Below are 14,185 nucleotides of genomic sequence, written 5' to 3'. Positions count from 1 at the left end.
AGACTGAAGCACGATTCGAATGTGAATTGATTCCCCCCCCCACCCCTATAGGAGAGGTATCGATACAATACAAAAGTGAAGAAAAATAGTGCATTCTTTGCATTCCATAGTTTGCAGTAGTTGGTTTCTTAAAACATGGAAGACAAAGGAATTGACCATGTTGTACATGTTAGTATCTGTTTACACAGCACTTAGGTTCTTTAAGTGCTATTGATATGTTGTGAGCAGCAGATTCTAAAGATATAGGCCACATCATCCTTCTTTTCACAATCTGCAGCAATAACATGTTGAGAAGCATAAAACAAGGTAAGATTAATGGATTTGTGCATTTATCTTGAGTTCTCTTGTGTTGTACTCTCACAAGCAGCTTTGGGAACCCAATCACCCCCTTTTCTCACTTTCTCCATAATCCATTGTGTGTACAATAGGGTACCTTGTGTACATGTGTCTGAGACCAGAGCTAACAAAGTGTTGCTTGGCAACCCACCTGCACAGAGAAAAGGGAGTAGGAGGGTCTAATAACGATGTAGGGTGATGCAAGCAGGGGTATTTGTTAAGCCGGGGCATTAAACCTGGACATTTATTGCCTTACTACATTAACCTAACCAGTACCCCATTAAACGCTTTCAATGCATCATCTTTAGTTACCTTGACATGGAGTACCAGCATTCATCAACAATTAGTGGCAATTAAAAGTGAGAGCATACCATACCTCAAATAACAAGGTAAGAGTTCAATCAGGAGAGACCTAAGATGAGTAAAGTGATGTTTATTTACAGAATGATATATTTACTACAAGTGTTTGGAGCTTAGACGACCCTATGGGGAATTCAATGATTAAAGGGGCGTCTGCCCAGTATCCGAAGAGGAATCTCCCACGGAGTCCAGACACTGGTGGTGGTGGCCGCAGCCGACGACCCAGCCAGAGGAGCCGGAACGAAGGCACCTGGTGGCGACGGGGAGGTGGAGGGTCCCGCACTTTTGTAGCAACGACAAACTAAACAGGGAGAAACACGTATTAAAAGGCACGGCATCATTGATGATAGGCTGGCATTGATAGATGACAGCGGCTAATCGATACTGAAACCCAGATTACAGCCCGACATAGGAAGGAGGGAAAGGAGAGAGCATTCATAGCGGCGGGAGTGAGTAGTGGAACATTATCGTGTGTGCCCGAGTGCAGGGTTCGGTCTTGCCTGACTGAACTTGCGGTAAGCTTCATATATCACCATATTTGTCACCATGGAAACTGCCACTTTTGTTGAAAAGTATTAAATCAGGGCATGGCCCTTTTACATGCATGCACATCTGATTCTCTGTTGTTTTCTGTCCTGCTGCCAAGGCAAAAATGTTGCTGTGGCTCATGCCGTTTCAGAAGAAACATTGTTCCTTGAAAATTGCAGCTAAAGCTTCATTTTAGTGTGACCTGCTGTTATTTGTTGCATGTTACAAGCAACGGTTGTACTACTAAGGATCAGTCTAAACCCTCATCTTTTTTTACCCTATAATCTTCTATGTAGGTTTAATACCTTGCTCTCCTCCTGCATGTTAGTCCAACATGGCTGTAAATGGATCAGTGCCGAAGTGGACATGTGGAATGTGAAATGGACCTGACACTGCTTTATGCACAGCTGTTGTTTTGTCCCTCGTAACTGACACCATGCCACCGCTTGCCATCATGTCCACTACTCCATATGGTTATATAACTAGACCATCAGATCAAGCTCCTGGCACTGTCTGGTCTGAAACAGTCACAATCTAAAAATGTACTTGGGAGTAAATACATTTAGTATTTTTGGGGGATCTCCATTATCTGATGCACACCATCAGCTACTCTTCCTGGGGTCCACATAAAACCTAAAAACACCTTTATAACCGCACGTACAACCACTTTTTGTCTGAAAAGTGTAACTAACAACATTCCTGCCCTATTACTACACACATTTGTATTCAAATACACTTAAATTCATATTAATTCATAGCACTGATTATACATTCAAAGCGATATCTTACTAAATGTTCACATACATATTGATATTCCTATACATATAATGTACAAGTCAAGTCAGTTTTATTTTTAGAGCACATTTAAAAACAGCCAATGCCGACCAAAGTGCTGTACAAATTCATCCAATAGGGCAAAATAACAATAAATAAAAACAACAGACAAACAACACAATTACAGTAAGCACGAGTGACCCTAAACTGACTCGAAATCCAAATAATAAAAATAAGTTTTAAGGCGAGACTTAAATGTCTCGGTGGCTAAAAGGAACTGGTTTGATGATCTAAGGGGCCTGGAAGTGTGATACAGCATAATAATATCTGAGATATACAGTGGAGCCAATCCATGTAAAGCTTTAAAAACAAGTAACAACACCTTAAGATCAATTCTTCTTCTTCTCCCTCTTTCCGGTACCAGTCAACATTCTAGTAGCCGCATTCTGGACAAGCTGCAGGCGTGATAATGATGATTGACAAATGCCATAATACAGAGAATTACAATAATCAATTTGAGACGATATAAGTGCATGAATAACAATTTCCAAGTCCTTGAAAGAGAGAAAAGATTTTAGTTTTGCAATAGTCCTTAAATGAAAGAAACTACCTTTGACAACAGAATTAATTAGTCAAATTTTAGTGCTGAATCAAAGATAACACCCACATTTCTGGCATGGGAGTGCACATTGGTCGACAAGGGGCCCATTTTTTCTAAATCATCAACTGATCTGGAGAGAAGTTTTCATCCATCCAGCACTTGATATCTTTAAGGCAATCAAAAAGGGACACCAGAGAGTTGGTATCACCTCGTTTTAACGGTAAGTATAACTGTGTATCATCAGCATAACAGTGATATATTATGTTTACGGAGAATGGAGCCCAGAGGGAGCATATACAAAGAAAATAGAATTGGACCCAGGTCTGAACCTTGAGGTACTCCACATGTAATCGCTGCCAAAGAGGAAGAAATATTTCCAATATTCATAGTTTTCATGTGACGTCACGTTCCAAGGGACACGCCCCCCTGGAGGGCAAAAAAGACTTTCTGCTGCCCGCCACCCATTATAAAGTCATACATTTACTTTGAGTCTGCTGCTTTTGTTTAGGCATAATGCCGGATAGTTGTTGTGCTATCGGATGCACTAATTGCAGAGGAGACAAGCCTGGGCTGGGTTTCTACAGAATTCCGTCCGCTAAAGAAAATATAGAGAGGAGAAGATTGTTGATTTGTTCCATTAAACGTAGCGCTACCTCTGTCTCCGGAGAGGGCATACAATGGCAGCCATCCAAATATACACGTATTTCCCGCAAACACTTCATCAAAGCTAAGCACAAGTAAAGTTAAACAAGTATATTAATTCTTGTATTTTTTGCCATAAAACACATCTTTATGTAATTGGTTTGACATAGTTTGTTGTGTATCGATGTCATTGCTGTATTTTTTTGCTGCGTGTCAATGGTGTGAGCCGCTATTGCCAGCAACTTTCTGCCCTCCAAGTCACCGAGCATGTCACGTGACTGAAAACTATGAATTGACAGAAAAGATTTGATCTTTCAAATAAGAGTGGAACCACTGTAGAGCCACACCCTGGATACCAACCAATTTCTGGAGACGATCCAGGACGATAGCATGATCAACAGTATCAAAAGCAGCACTGAGTTCAAGTAATATTAAAACAGCAAAGTTCCCAGAATCAACGAACAACAACAAATCATTCAATACCTGAAGCAGTGCTGTTTCTGTGCTATGGTGTGCTCTGAAACCATCTCCACTGTCTTAAGAGCATTGAGCTCTAAGTTGTTCTGGCTGCACCAGGTCACCAGGTTGGCCGCTTCCCATCTATAATCAGAGATGAGCCCAATAAGGGTGGTGTCGTCCGCAAACTTCAGGAGTTTGACGGACGGATGACTGGAGGTGCAACTGTTGGTGTACAGGGAGAAGAGCAGAGGAGAAAGGACGCAGCCCTGAGGTGATCCGGTGCTGATGGACCGGGAGTCAGAGACTTGTGTTCCCAACTTGTGTTATCCGTAAAATTACGGACGGACAGACGGATAGTCAGGAAAATCAGGAGTTGCACGTAGAGCTCTCCGAGGGGCTCGGAGAGTACGTTCCACATCGGAGAGGGCGTTCCCTGTGTCCATCTCCGTGATAACGGAGTAGTATAAATCGGCCTTCGGGAAATTCAGGAGGTGCACGTCAAGCTCTCCGGGGCTCTCCGAGGGTGTTCCACGTAGACGAAGGCGTTCCCATGTATCTGTTTTTTGGAGAAAAAAAAATTCTAGGAAAAATAGAATGAAACAAACAACAATTTCCACCAAGTTTGAGCTTTTTTCCTATAATTTAGCTTACTCTGTTTTTCTATTTTTACATTACAGACAGGGTTGATAAGTTTTGAGAAACTAGCAATTTTGGCTTGAGTTTTAAAATATCCAACTCAAAATATCCCACGTTCTCTTCAAAGCCACTCCCCCAAAACACATGAACTGACTACTGCTGGGAGGTAGGTAGGTAGGTAGACAGGCAAGTTTCCTGTCCAATCATTGCATTTGGTCTGAATGCCATCGAATCAAGCATTTGCAAACATGCAAACCAATGATTGGTTGTGTTTTTTACAGTCCTATATATCAGATCAGAAGGTGACCAAAACTGTGGCACACTTTGCTTTGCAGAACAGTCATTTAAAATTGCTCAGCATGACTAAGAATATATCATTATTATATTACGCGTGCATATTTAATCCAAATCCAATTATTACTATTCTGGCTGACAGTGTATGGACAGCAGCCCCATATTTCCATATTTCCAATTAACATAGTCTGCCTCCACAGATTCACTGGATGTATAAGGGGGCATAGAACAGCACCCGGGCCATTTTCAGCCCAACCAATGTTACATACCCTATTCGGAGACCTTAACCCTGTAAGACCCCTTGTTGTAATACTACAACGTCACCTTTATCTCTCCAAAAAACAAATTTTCCCAAAATTTTCTTTTGAAAGACCACATTTTCATAGACATTGGGTCTTATTGTATTGCCTTGCAATGCCATTGGATGTGTTTCTTATATACTAGTGTAATAATTGGACCAATACGCTGTTCCTATTGGTCCAGAAGACGTTCTCAAAAGTTAATAAATCCGTTTATATACCTCCTAAAAGTTCGCAGAGGTAAATAAATGTTTTTACGGACCTAGCAACAAGCGGTTGCCTTGGAAATGTAGCCATTGACCGTAACAAGTTGGCATCTGCTCGGCAACAAAGTAGCCTAAATTGCCTAAAAACCCCCTAAAACAACCAAATATGTTTTTTGCACTGGTTTGCAAACGCCCCGCAATTGCTTCCCGTTTTAAAGGTGACATGACATGCTGTTTTTGGATGCTTTTATATAGGCCTTAGTGGTCCCCTAATACTGGGAATACAGGGAGTCAGGTGGCTGAGCGGTGAGGGAATCGGGCTCGTAATCCGAAGGTTTCCAGTTCGATTCCCGGTCATGCCAACTGACGTTGTGTCCTTGGGCAAGGCACTTCACCCTACTTGCCTCGGGGGAATGTCCCTGTACTTACTGTAAGTCGCTCTGGATAAGAGCGTCTGCTAAATGACTAAATGTAAATGTAAAATGTAAATACTGTATCAGAAGTCTCTTTCCCGAAATTAAGCCTTGGTGCAGAATTACAGCCACTACTAGCAGTCCCACAAGGAGCTTTCCTCAGAACGCGCTGTTTTGGTGTTTGTAGCTTTAAATGCTAATGAGGAGCGGAGGGGCGGCACCATGCGCTAATGTTTACCATGGATGTATCGCAATGGCTGTAGCGCCGTTGCTGTAAGATGCCTCAAATTTGCCCATTCTCATCTGATAACCCTGGTTTGCAGAGGTACACACTCAGTCATTTCAATGAGGGGAAAGGCGGATATCGCGCGCGCCATAACACCAACAGCAGAACGGTTATCCAAATAACAAAGAAGTGTACAACACTCACGTTACAGCATGTGTATTCACACACATACTTGATGCTATCTACCTTTCCATTAGCGACAGTAACTCAGCTGTTAGCTGCAGAGCTAATGTTACAGCCACATTCTAAGGGTAGCAAGCTAGGTAACCATATACAGTAAAGCTACAAAATGATATAGCGTTAGTTAACTTACTTGTCCGAGGTTAGTAGCTGGACGAAGGAGAGTTAGTACTGATCCAGAATTTAATTTCAGCAAGGCCAGTTTTGTATTAGCTCAAGTTGAGGAAACAGTCGTGGCTGAAGTGTTTGGCGCAGACATACAAAACAAATGCGCCTACAACAGAAGTTGTGTAGGCGCATTTCCAGAGAAAATAAAATTAAGACACTGGGTCTTCAGAGGCTCGGATGAAGGAACTGTAAAAAGATTTTTGTTTTCCTTTGTACATCCAAACTGAGCAAATGTAATGCTTCGTTCGTTTGCAAGCCATAATGTCTCTCGAGGATAAAAACACTTGCACGGTCGTAGCTCAGTTTCTTATGGGCGGGCCAGATTCTCTGGGCGGGCAAAGCAGAGAGAGGGGAGGTAACCTTCCTCCTTGTGACGTCACAAGGAGATTTTCAAACAGCAATTGAGCTTTAATTTTCTCAAAGGCGGAGAAAAACACCCAGGGCTTGGTTTACACCTATCGAAAATTCTAGCCACTGGGGGACCAAAGGCAGACTAGGGGAACTCATATTAATGTTAAATAACCTCCTAAAGTGAAGTTTTCATGTCATGTCACCTTCAAAGAAGTATCTGAAGCAGACAGAAGACGAATTGATGTTGTTGATATGTTGCCTTGGAGATGTAGTGACGTCACCAGTGCACCTGATTGCTCTGACAACATGGCGTCTGCTCCAGATTCGATGTATTTGATTTGGGATCTTCCCACATATTGTTGTAGTATATAAGAAACCAAATGTTTACTCCTCGACAGGTCAGCAAACGCTGACCTGTTTTAACAAATCTCAGTTTACAAAGACGTTTGCAGACCTGTCGAGGAGTAAACATTTGCAGTATATAGATCTGGCTATAAGGCCATGAACTCAATCCACCAGCCAACTTTCCTGGAAGCAAATCTCCTTGTTTAATTTGACTGGATATATCAACATTGAAGTAAGTAAATTCCATGAAATATTGTTTTGGGTGATTGTTAGAATATGTAGTTCATGTAAATACTAAGTTATTGTGGAATTCATGCATCACATTTGATTTTAAGCTTGTTTTTTGTCGTTGTTGTAATTTTTCAACGTTGGGTCAAAATGGTAGCAAAAATAGCAATTGCACCTTGCACTCTACATGGAGACATTACACTTCTCGAATGTTCGGATACAGGATAAATACTTACAGAAATATAATGTATTTGATGATTCACACTTTACAAATGGGTTATTTGTTATAATTTTCAGTTTAGACCAGATTTGACGATTTCTAAATCAATGTTATTTCTATGTTAGCAGTGAAATATAGTCAACTGTTTTTTTTAATCTGGACTTTGCTTGTTTGCACAAAGCAGATACTGTTTGTGGAATGCTTTGGAGGATGGTTGTTCAGGGACAAGTGTAAATGTTTTGGAATGTGGGGGTTGCATGTATGGGGCATTGTTCTGGGACAGGTGTGAATGGTCTGCAATATGGGGATGTAAGAGATCTGGGGGGTTGTATTGTCCTTTTAGAATGTTAAGTAGAAAGCACATTAGGCTAGCCAGATAGTATTGTGTGCCTTCAGTGGAATGTACTGCATGAATAAGAATCATTTGCATTGGAATTAGGTATACTTGAACATACTCTAACTATTATTTCCATTTCAGAATGACACCAGCAAGGAGAGTTTACTTCAGTTTGCATGATGTCATTGATGCTATCCAAAATGGAGAAAGTGATGTTGACATGGAATCAGACACCAGTGATTCGAGTGATGAGGAGGTGGTTGAAAATTTTGAGGAAGTGGAAAAAGAGAATCAGAGACCCACTGATTGTCCAACTAATGATGATGATGGTAAGGACATCGAGCAAACCAACACAAGCCAACCAAACCCCAACATATGCGCTGTCAATTGGTATGACAACAGGGCAGTCACACTTGTGTCATCCTTTGCTGGTATTTATCCTGTGCAAAATATTCAACGCTGGAACAAAGCCACCAAATCCTACATTAAAGTTGAGAGACCTCATATTGTGGGTGCATACCAAATACAAATACATGGGCGGTGTGGATTTGCTGGACTCATTTAGAGCCAAATACAAGTTCCTCATGAAATTGCGCCGCTGATACAGTTACATCTTCTGGCACACTATTATCATTGCTGTGATCAACGCCTGTGTCCTCTACAAACGGTACTGCAAGGCTCTCAATATTCCCAAGAAAAAGATGTTAAACAGGAGACTGTTTCAGGCGCAACTAGCTTCCTCTCTCACCCTGACAAACACAGCTGTCAACACACCAAATAGAGGGCGGCCATCTTCAGCCAGTGGGAGCCCTTTGACGTCGATAACTGTGACACCTCAGAGACCTGTGACTGCTCAGAAGAGACCATCCTCAGGTAATGGGGGTCCACCAAATGGGGTCCCAGCCAAGAGGGCATGTTTACCACCAACGGATGTGCGCAGGGACATGGTCACACATTTCCCGGTGAAGACAACGAGAGGACGTTGCAGACACGGCATAAAAGGATATTCTAATATGTTCTAGCGGTGAGGGAATCGGGCTAGTAATCCGAAGGTTGCCAGTTCGATTCCCGGTCATGCCAACTGACGTTGTGTCCTTGGGCAAGGCACTTCACCCTACTTGCCTCGGGGGAATGTCCCTGTACTTACTGTAAGTCGCTCTGGATAAGAGTGTCTGCTAAATGACTAAATGTAATATTTATCCAGTTTTTATTTGTTTTTATAAATTCTGATTCATCAAAATATGACTGTTGGGTGATTATTATTAATGTTATGTACTGTTATAGTGCTATGTAAGCAATCCACACTCAAAATTAACCATTAGTTGTTTTGTGTATTTGTTCTGACAGTATGAGAGCAAATGCTGAAATTCTGCTACCAACTAGGCCCAACGTTGCATTATTACGTTTCCCTAAAAACTTACAAAAACATATTTTTTTAATAAATCCTTCATTATCTTCATCAGAAAACTCTTACAACATCATCTGACATAAAAAATAAATAAAATTGTGACATTATTTTTATGTTTGGGTCTTACAGGGTTAAGGAACAGCATGACATACCCCCAAAAAACATTCAATCAGAATTTCATTGATAACATAAACAACAAAAATAACGAACATTGGGCTACATGATTCCTTCATTCATTTAACTCGATTTCTTTGAATTTAGAAAACTTTGATAACAATCTAAAATATGGCTGGAAGCAGCGATGCGGGTTCCTCCGCAAAATGGCAAAATATTATTAAAATGTACATTGTAGAAGGTCAAGAGTCTGACAATAATGAAGAACGTGTTTTGTCTGTCTCTTCATAAACGGAGTGACTAAGTTCAGTTGAGTTCTGGATTTTAAGTAAGTATTATCAATCTGCAGATTGGGAGAGAAAACCAGACCCCTGACAATAAAATGACAACACGACACCAGGCTTAGGTCTCAATCATGTCTCAGCTCTGAAAGCCGGAGGACCATCTTTTATAGGGCACAAGAATGTAAACATAGATTGTGACAGTCAGGCAGTAATGACGTTACAACAGTCTCAGAGAAAGAGATTCACTGCTCCCAACACATGACAACTCAGACTAGAGAGTTCATAGTTGGAGCTCTCCTTGTAGTCATGACAAGTAACGTTTAGCCAGTACTTTCTCCTGACCCCGAACATCTATTAACCCTGACAAATAGACACACTCTACTCTTATTAATAGCAAGCTTACATGAGAACATACTAACTAGTATCCAATGACTAGTTCTATTGATTAGTGAATAATGTAAGCACACATAAAATCCCAATTTCTTCCACAACAACAAGAGAGCAAAACTACTTCATGTTTGGCCAACAACAATAGGCTGAATGGGGATTTGAACTCATGAGCATAAGGTTACAAGTCAGTCTCTCTATCCTCTCTGCTACACACCAACTGTTGAGTTTTTATGAATAGAAAGAGCAGAGTATATCTTTGATCCGTTTTGGGACAAAGGTTAAGAAACGGTTGACATTTCAATGTAAAATTGCATGAAATTGCGCATGGTACTTCAGAATGATGTAATCTTGAAGCCAATAAGGTTTGGAAAACCTGTGCGACACAACGCTAAGCGGGACAGGTGGTCACCCTAGTGTCAAGGGGCAGGATGTGTCTGTGAGAATTTGAAGAAATTCAATTGAATTCAATCAAATATGGACATACCAAGGTGAAATAGTTTATGGTACTTCAGAGTGATGTCATCTTGAACCCTATTAGGTTTGAAAAACCATCAGGCAAAATTATATTTGATGTATTGACACAAAGATATTGAGGCAATGTGGACATTTACATAAATACAACCCTTTCAGACATTTTGTATTGCATTTATCATTCCATTTCACCCTATATAAAGACACATCTGCCCGGCCCGCACACTATCCGCATCCATGCTTTTTCCCTCTCTCCCAGTGCAGGTCACGCCAAAGGAGAAATGCTGCAGCAGCCGCATGAGGTTTAGATGTAGTCCAAAAATTGCCTCCCTCAATCTAAACATGTTAACCACAAATCTGTTTTTAAACTTTCTCAAAGAAAGCTTGAAACCCACAGCTATCAACTCTCTTCTTGAGTAGATCTCTTTCCAGAACCTCAGTCAATCCACAATCAAGAATAACCTCGTAGGTAACTTGGCTAGGGCATAGCCCACAATCAGCTCCTTGTGAGTACTGTTTGTTACAGTAAAATGGCCGACACTTTGTTCCCATTAAACTACACAACATGCACACTCAGGGTGACCAACAAGATTATATTATCTAACAAACAATAACATTACAAACATCTAACTGAAAAAACACAACAAATGAAATCCCTCGCATGGCTGTTGTAACCTAACTATTTTCCACAAGTCTTTGCGTTTTTTGACATGCCGCACTGCATGCTGGGTACCCAAGAGCGCTGACGCTGATTATCTAGCTGTGCTCCAACTGCTTGATATGACGAGAGGCTAGTGACGCGCTAAGGTCTCGGAGTCTCCTGCATTAATCACCAGTTAAACTCAAACAATGCATACAATACATACAACAATTACTAATATCACAGAAAACGGTAGGTTGGATCCTGAGAAAACTGCTGATAATAAGGCCCTCCAAAGGAAACTTCGTGAATCAATTCCTGCATTTTAATTTTAAGATAGGAACATTTCTCTGGGGCGGGTTTCCTCATGCTGGGGGCCAAGCTGGAGAGAAAGGTGGACACCTCATCAGTTTGCAGGTCCTGCCAGGCCTGACCCTGCTGTCGCTCTGCCTCTCCCTCCTTTCATCCCTTGCTTCTCTCCATTGACAGTACCTCTCTAGGTTGTCATCACTCTCTGCCTGCATCTTCCTACTTTCAGCACCGCAGCTACCTGAAGGAGTTGTGCTGCCCTCTCTCTCTCTGTCTCCATCAGTACACTGTCACTCTCCTACTCTGTCTGCGTTCTACCATCTTCAGCTATTCCATTCTCCTCATCATCATCATAATCCACCTGGATATTACCATCTGACCTGTTGAAAATATCTGAGTTATGAACTGATCTGCAAGCTTTCTGTGGTGTATTTCTGGATAGGTTCACTACTTATTAACTACCTAGTTACCTTCTCCTTGCCAAGGAATTTTGCAAGAAGGACATTGCGTCCATATGGATCCATTTCTTTTTTTTTGCTGGCCCCCTGTCCACTTCTGCCCTGTCCTTCTTTCTTATAGCGGATATACGTGTCCCGCAGGTTCCTCCACATTTTCTTCACTGCCTCAACTAACACATCATGTAAGGTACATTCTTGTACTATATGTATTACAGTCATTTATTCATAATATCTAATGTCATATATTATAACATAACAGATATATTGTTATGTCGATTATTGCAGTCATTTAGGTGACCAGGGCATTGCATGTATTCTATTAAAAGTATGCTAGCAACTGAATGAATACTGTTAAGGATGTGTAACTGGGTAATGGAGAATAATACAAGGTTAAACATCGGACCAAGTTATTTGTAGTTTAATGTAAGTAATGATGCAATCACAAGATACACAATGAAAACAACACACCAGGATGTTTGTAGTCTAGTACAATGAATCAGTCGATGATGCAACAGCAGTCTCACAGAAACAGAGTCTCAGGAGACAGGTCTTGTACCCCCCCCAGAGAGGGAGGTCTGTGACAGGCGATTGGTCAGAAGACCGTGGTGTGGGAATGTGGTTGTCCAATTAAATGTCCAGGGCGTTCATGGTGGCACAAGGTGGGCAGTCCAAGGATCTGGTGATGTTTGGAGAGGGAGGGGGCGGAGAATACCCACAGGTCTACTCAGGGAGGGGGGCAGACAAGACCCACAGGTCTGAGGTAATCCAAGGGAGGGGGGGCTCCAGGGAAGGGAGTAGATCGCCCCAAGGTCCTGATGGCGTGATGGGAGCTGCGCCTCCCAGGAAGCGGGGGCGTCGTGTCTCCAGGAGAAGGGGTGAGGCAGACCAGGCCAGGGTCGATGATGTATGGGGAAAGGTGGGGCAGGGTCTTCAAAGGGAAGGGGTAGATCATCCAGTGTGAAAAGGGGGGACAGGGTCTCCAAGGGAATGCGACCTCAGAACAGAGTATATCCGAACTGCAAGTCAGACCAGCCGGTCTGACTCGTCCTTGAGCAGAGAAGAGTTACTGTCCCAGCATCACCTTATCTCTCATTTTGACACTCTGCTCCCCAGAGCTGAATAGCCCACTGTGCTCACACCAGACCCTGAGTGCCACAGACTCGACTCCCATGCTGGCCTGCTTGACCTCAGCATTCCACTTACTTAGAATCATCTTGGTGCCTGAACCCATTCGTTCTTTAATGAATCAATTGATAATCATTGGATATATGGATATATTAGTATTAAGCATTACATGACATGTGAGTATACATATTCATACGAGGTAGTGATTGGTATAGCAGCATTGATCAGCAGTATGTTATCATTCCTTCACAATACACCCTGGTTGGGACGACGTTATCACTTTTGACAACAAATGAATGAATGACATTAGCAACAAGCTATTGTTTAGCTAACTTGAACACAATACTATATAAACCTTCGTAAACCCTTTGTTTTTTAAATCAGTACCTACCATCCTGTTTCTCAAGCTGTTCCGAAATCATCTGCCACAATCTATTTTTATATTCGGCATCTTTATAATCCGCACTTTGCTTGTCATACAGTGCTCTGTGCTGCGAGACCAAGTGTATCAACTTGTCAGACGCCATTTTGGATTTGGTCGTTCGCTTGTACGGTGGCTCTGAATTGCCAAAAAATATCAAAATGCTGGCTATGGATGTGAAAAAAGCAGAAAATCGAACCCGATCCATTTATTTTTTTTACGGAAGAATGTTTCGAAGGCAGTGTGCAAGCGCGATTGACATAACGTGAGGTCGTATTTATTTTTTAACGTGTCAACATTTCGGATACGAATTTTGGACTCAGTGTGCAATGGCCTTTAGACTTGGTTCGCTCACTGGCAGTGACTGTATTTCACTCAATTCTACTCCAAAAACGTCAGGGAGGACTGCTTTTTGTAGACGAGCCTGCTGAAGATAGCCAGTATCTAGGATTTTTCAAAGCAATCCTGTTTCCTTCGTCATTTGCCTGAGAAAGCGACCTACGTTAGCCAGGCTAGTTTCACTCGGTCAGCCTATTTAAAGGTCTCTGGCAGTCAGAATCACTGATTACAGGCAAAGGTCGAGCTGGTCTTTGGTCAGATGTGTATATTGACCAGTTTAGAGATAAATACTCTTGCCAGAGCCTGGAATCGAACTTATGTCTTTGCATGGGTCTCCATCAGGTCAACACATTTGGATTCAAGTTCAAGTAATGCCACTGCATTTCACAGTCAAAACTGAAGTCTGTATCAAGTGTAGATGGGAAAAGCTTCATTTTTCACAACTGACATGGACCCTTTCTTCACTTTTACAGGTCTGGAGGGTCATGCAGAGGCCTGCTCAACAGAGTACAACAGAGGATGCTGAGAGCAACACAGACTCCTTGCTGGACTACCCCTCTCTA

This window comes from Osmerus mordax, chromosome 20, assembly GCF_038355195.1.
Source record: "Osmerus mordax isolate fOsmMor3 chromosome 20, fOsmMor3.pri, whole genome shotgun sequence".
NCBI classification, from domain to species: domain Eukaryota; kingdom Metazoa; phylum Chordata; class Actinopteri; order Osmeriformes; family Osmeridae; genus Osmerus; species Osmerus mordax.
The sequence above is the reverse complement of the archived record's forward strand: the minus strand, read 5'-3'. Positions refer to the sequence as shown.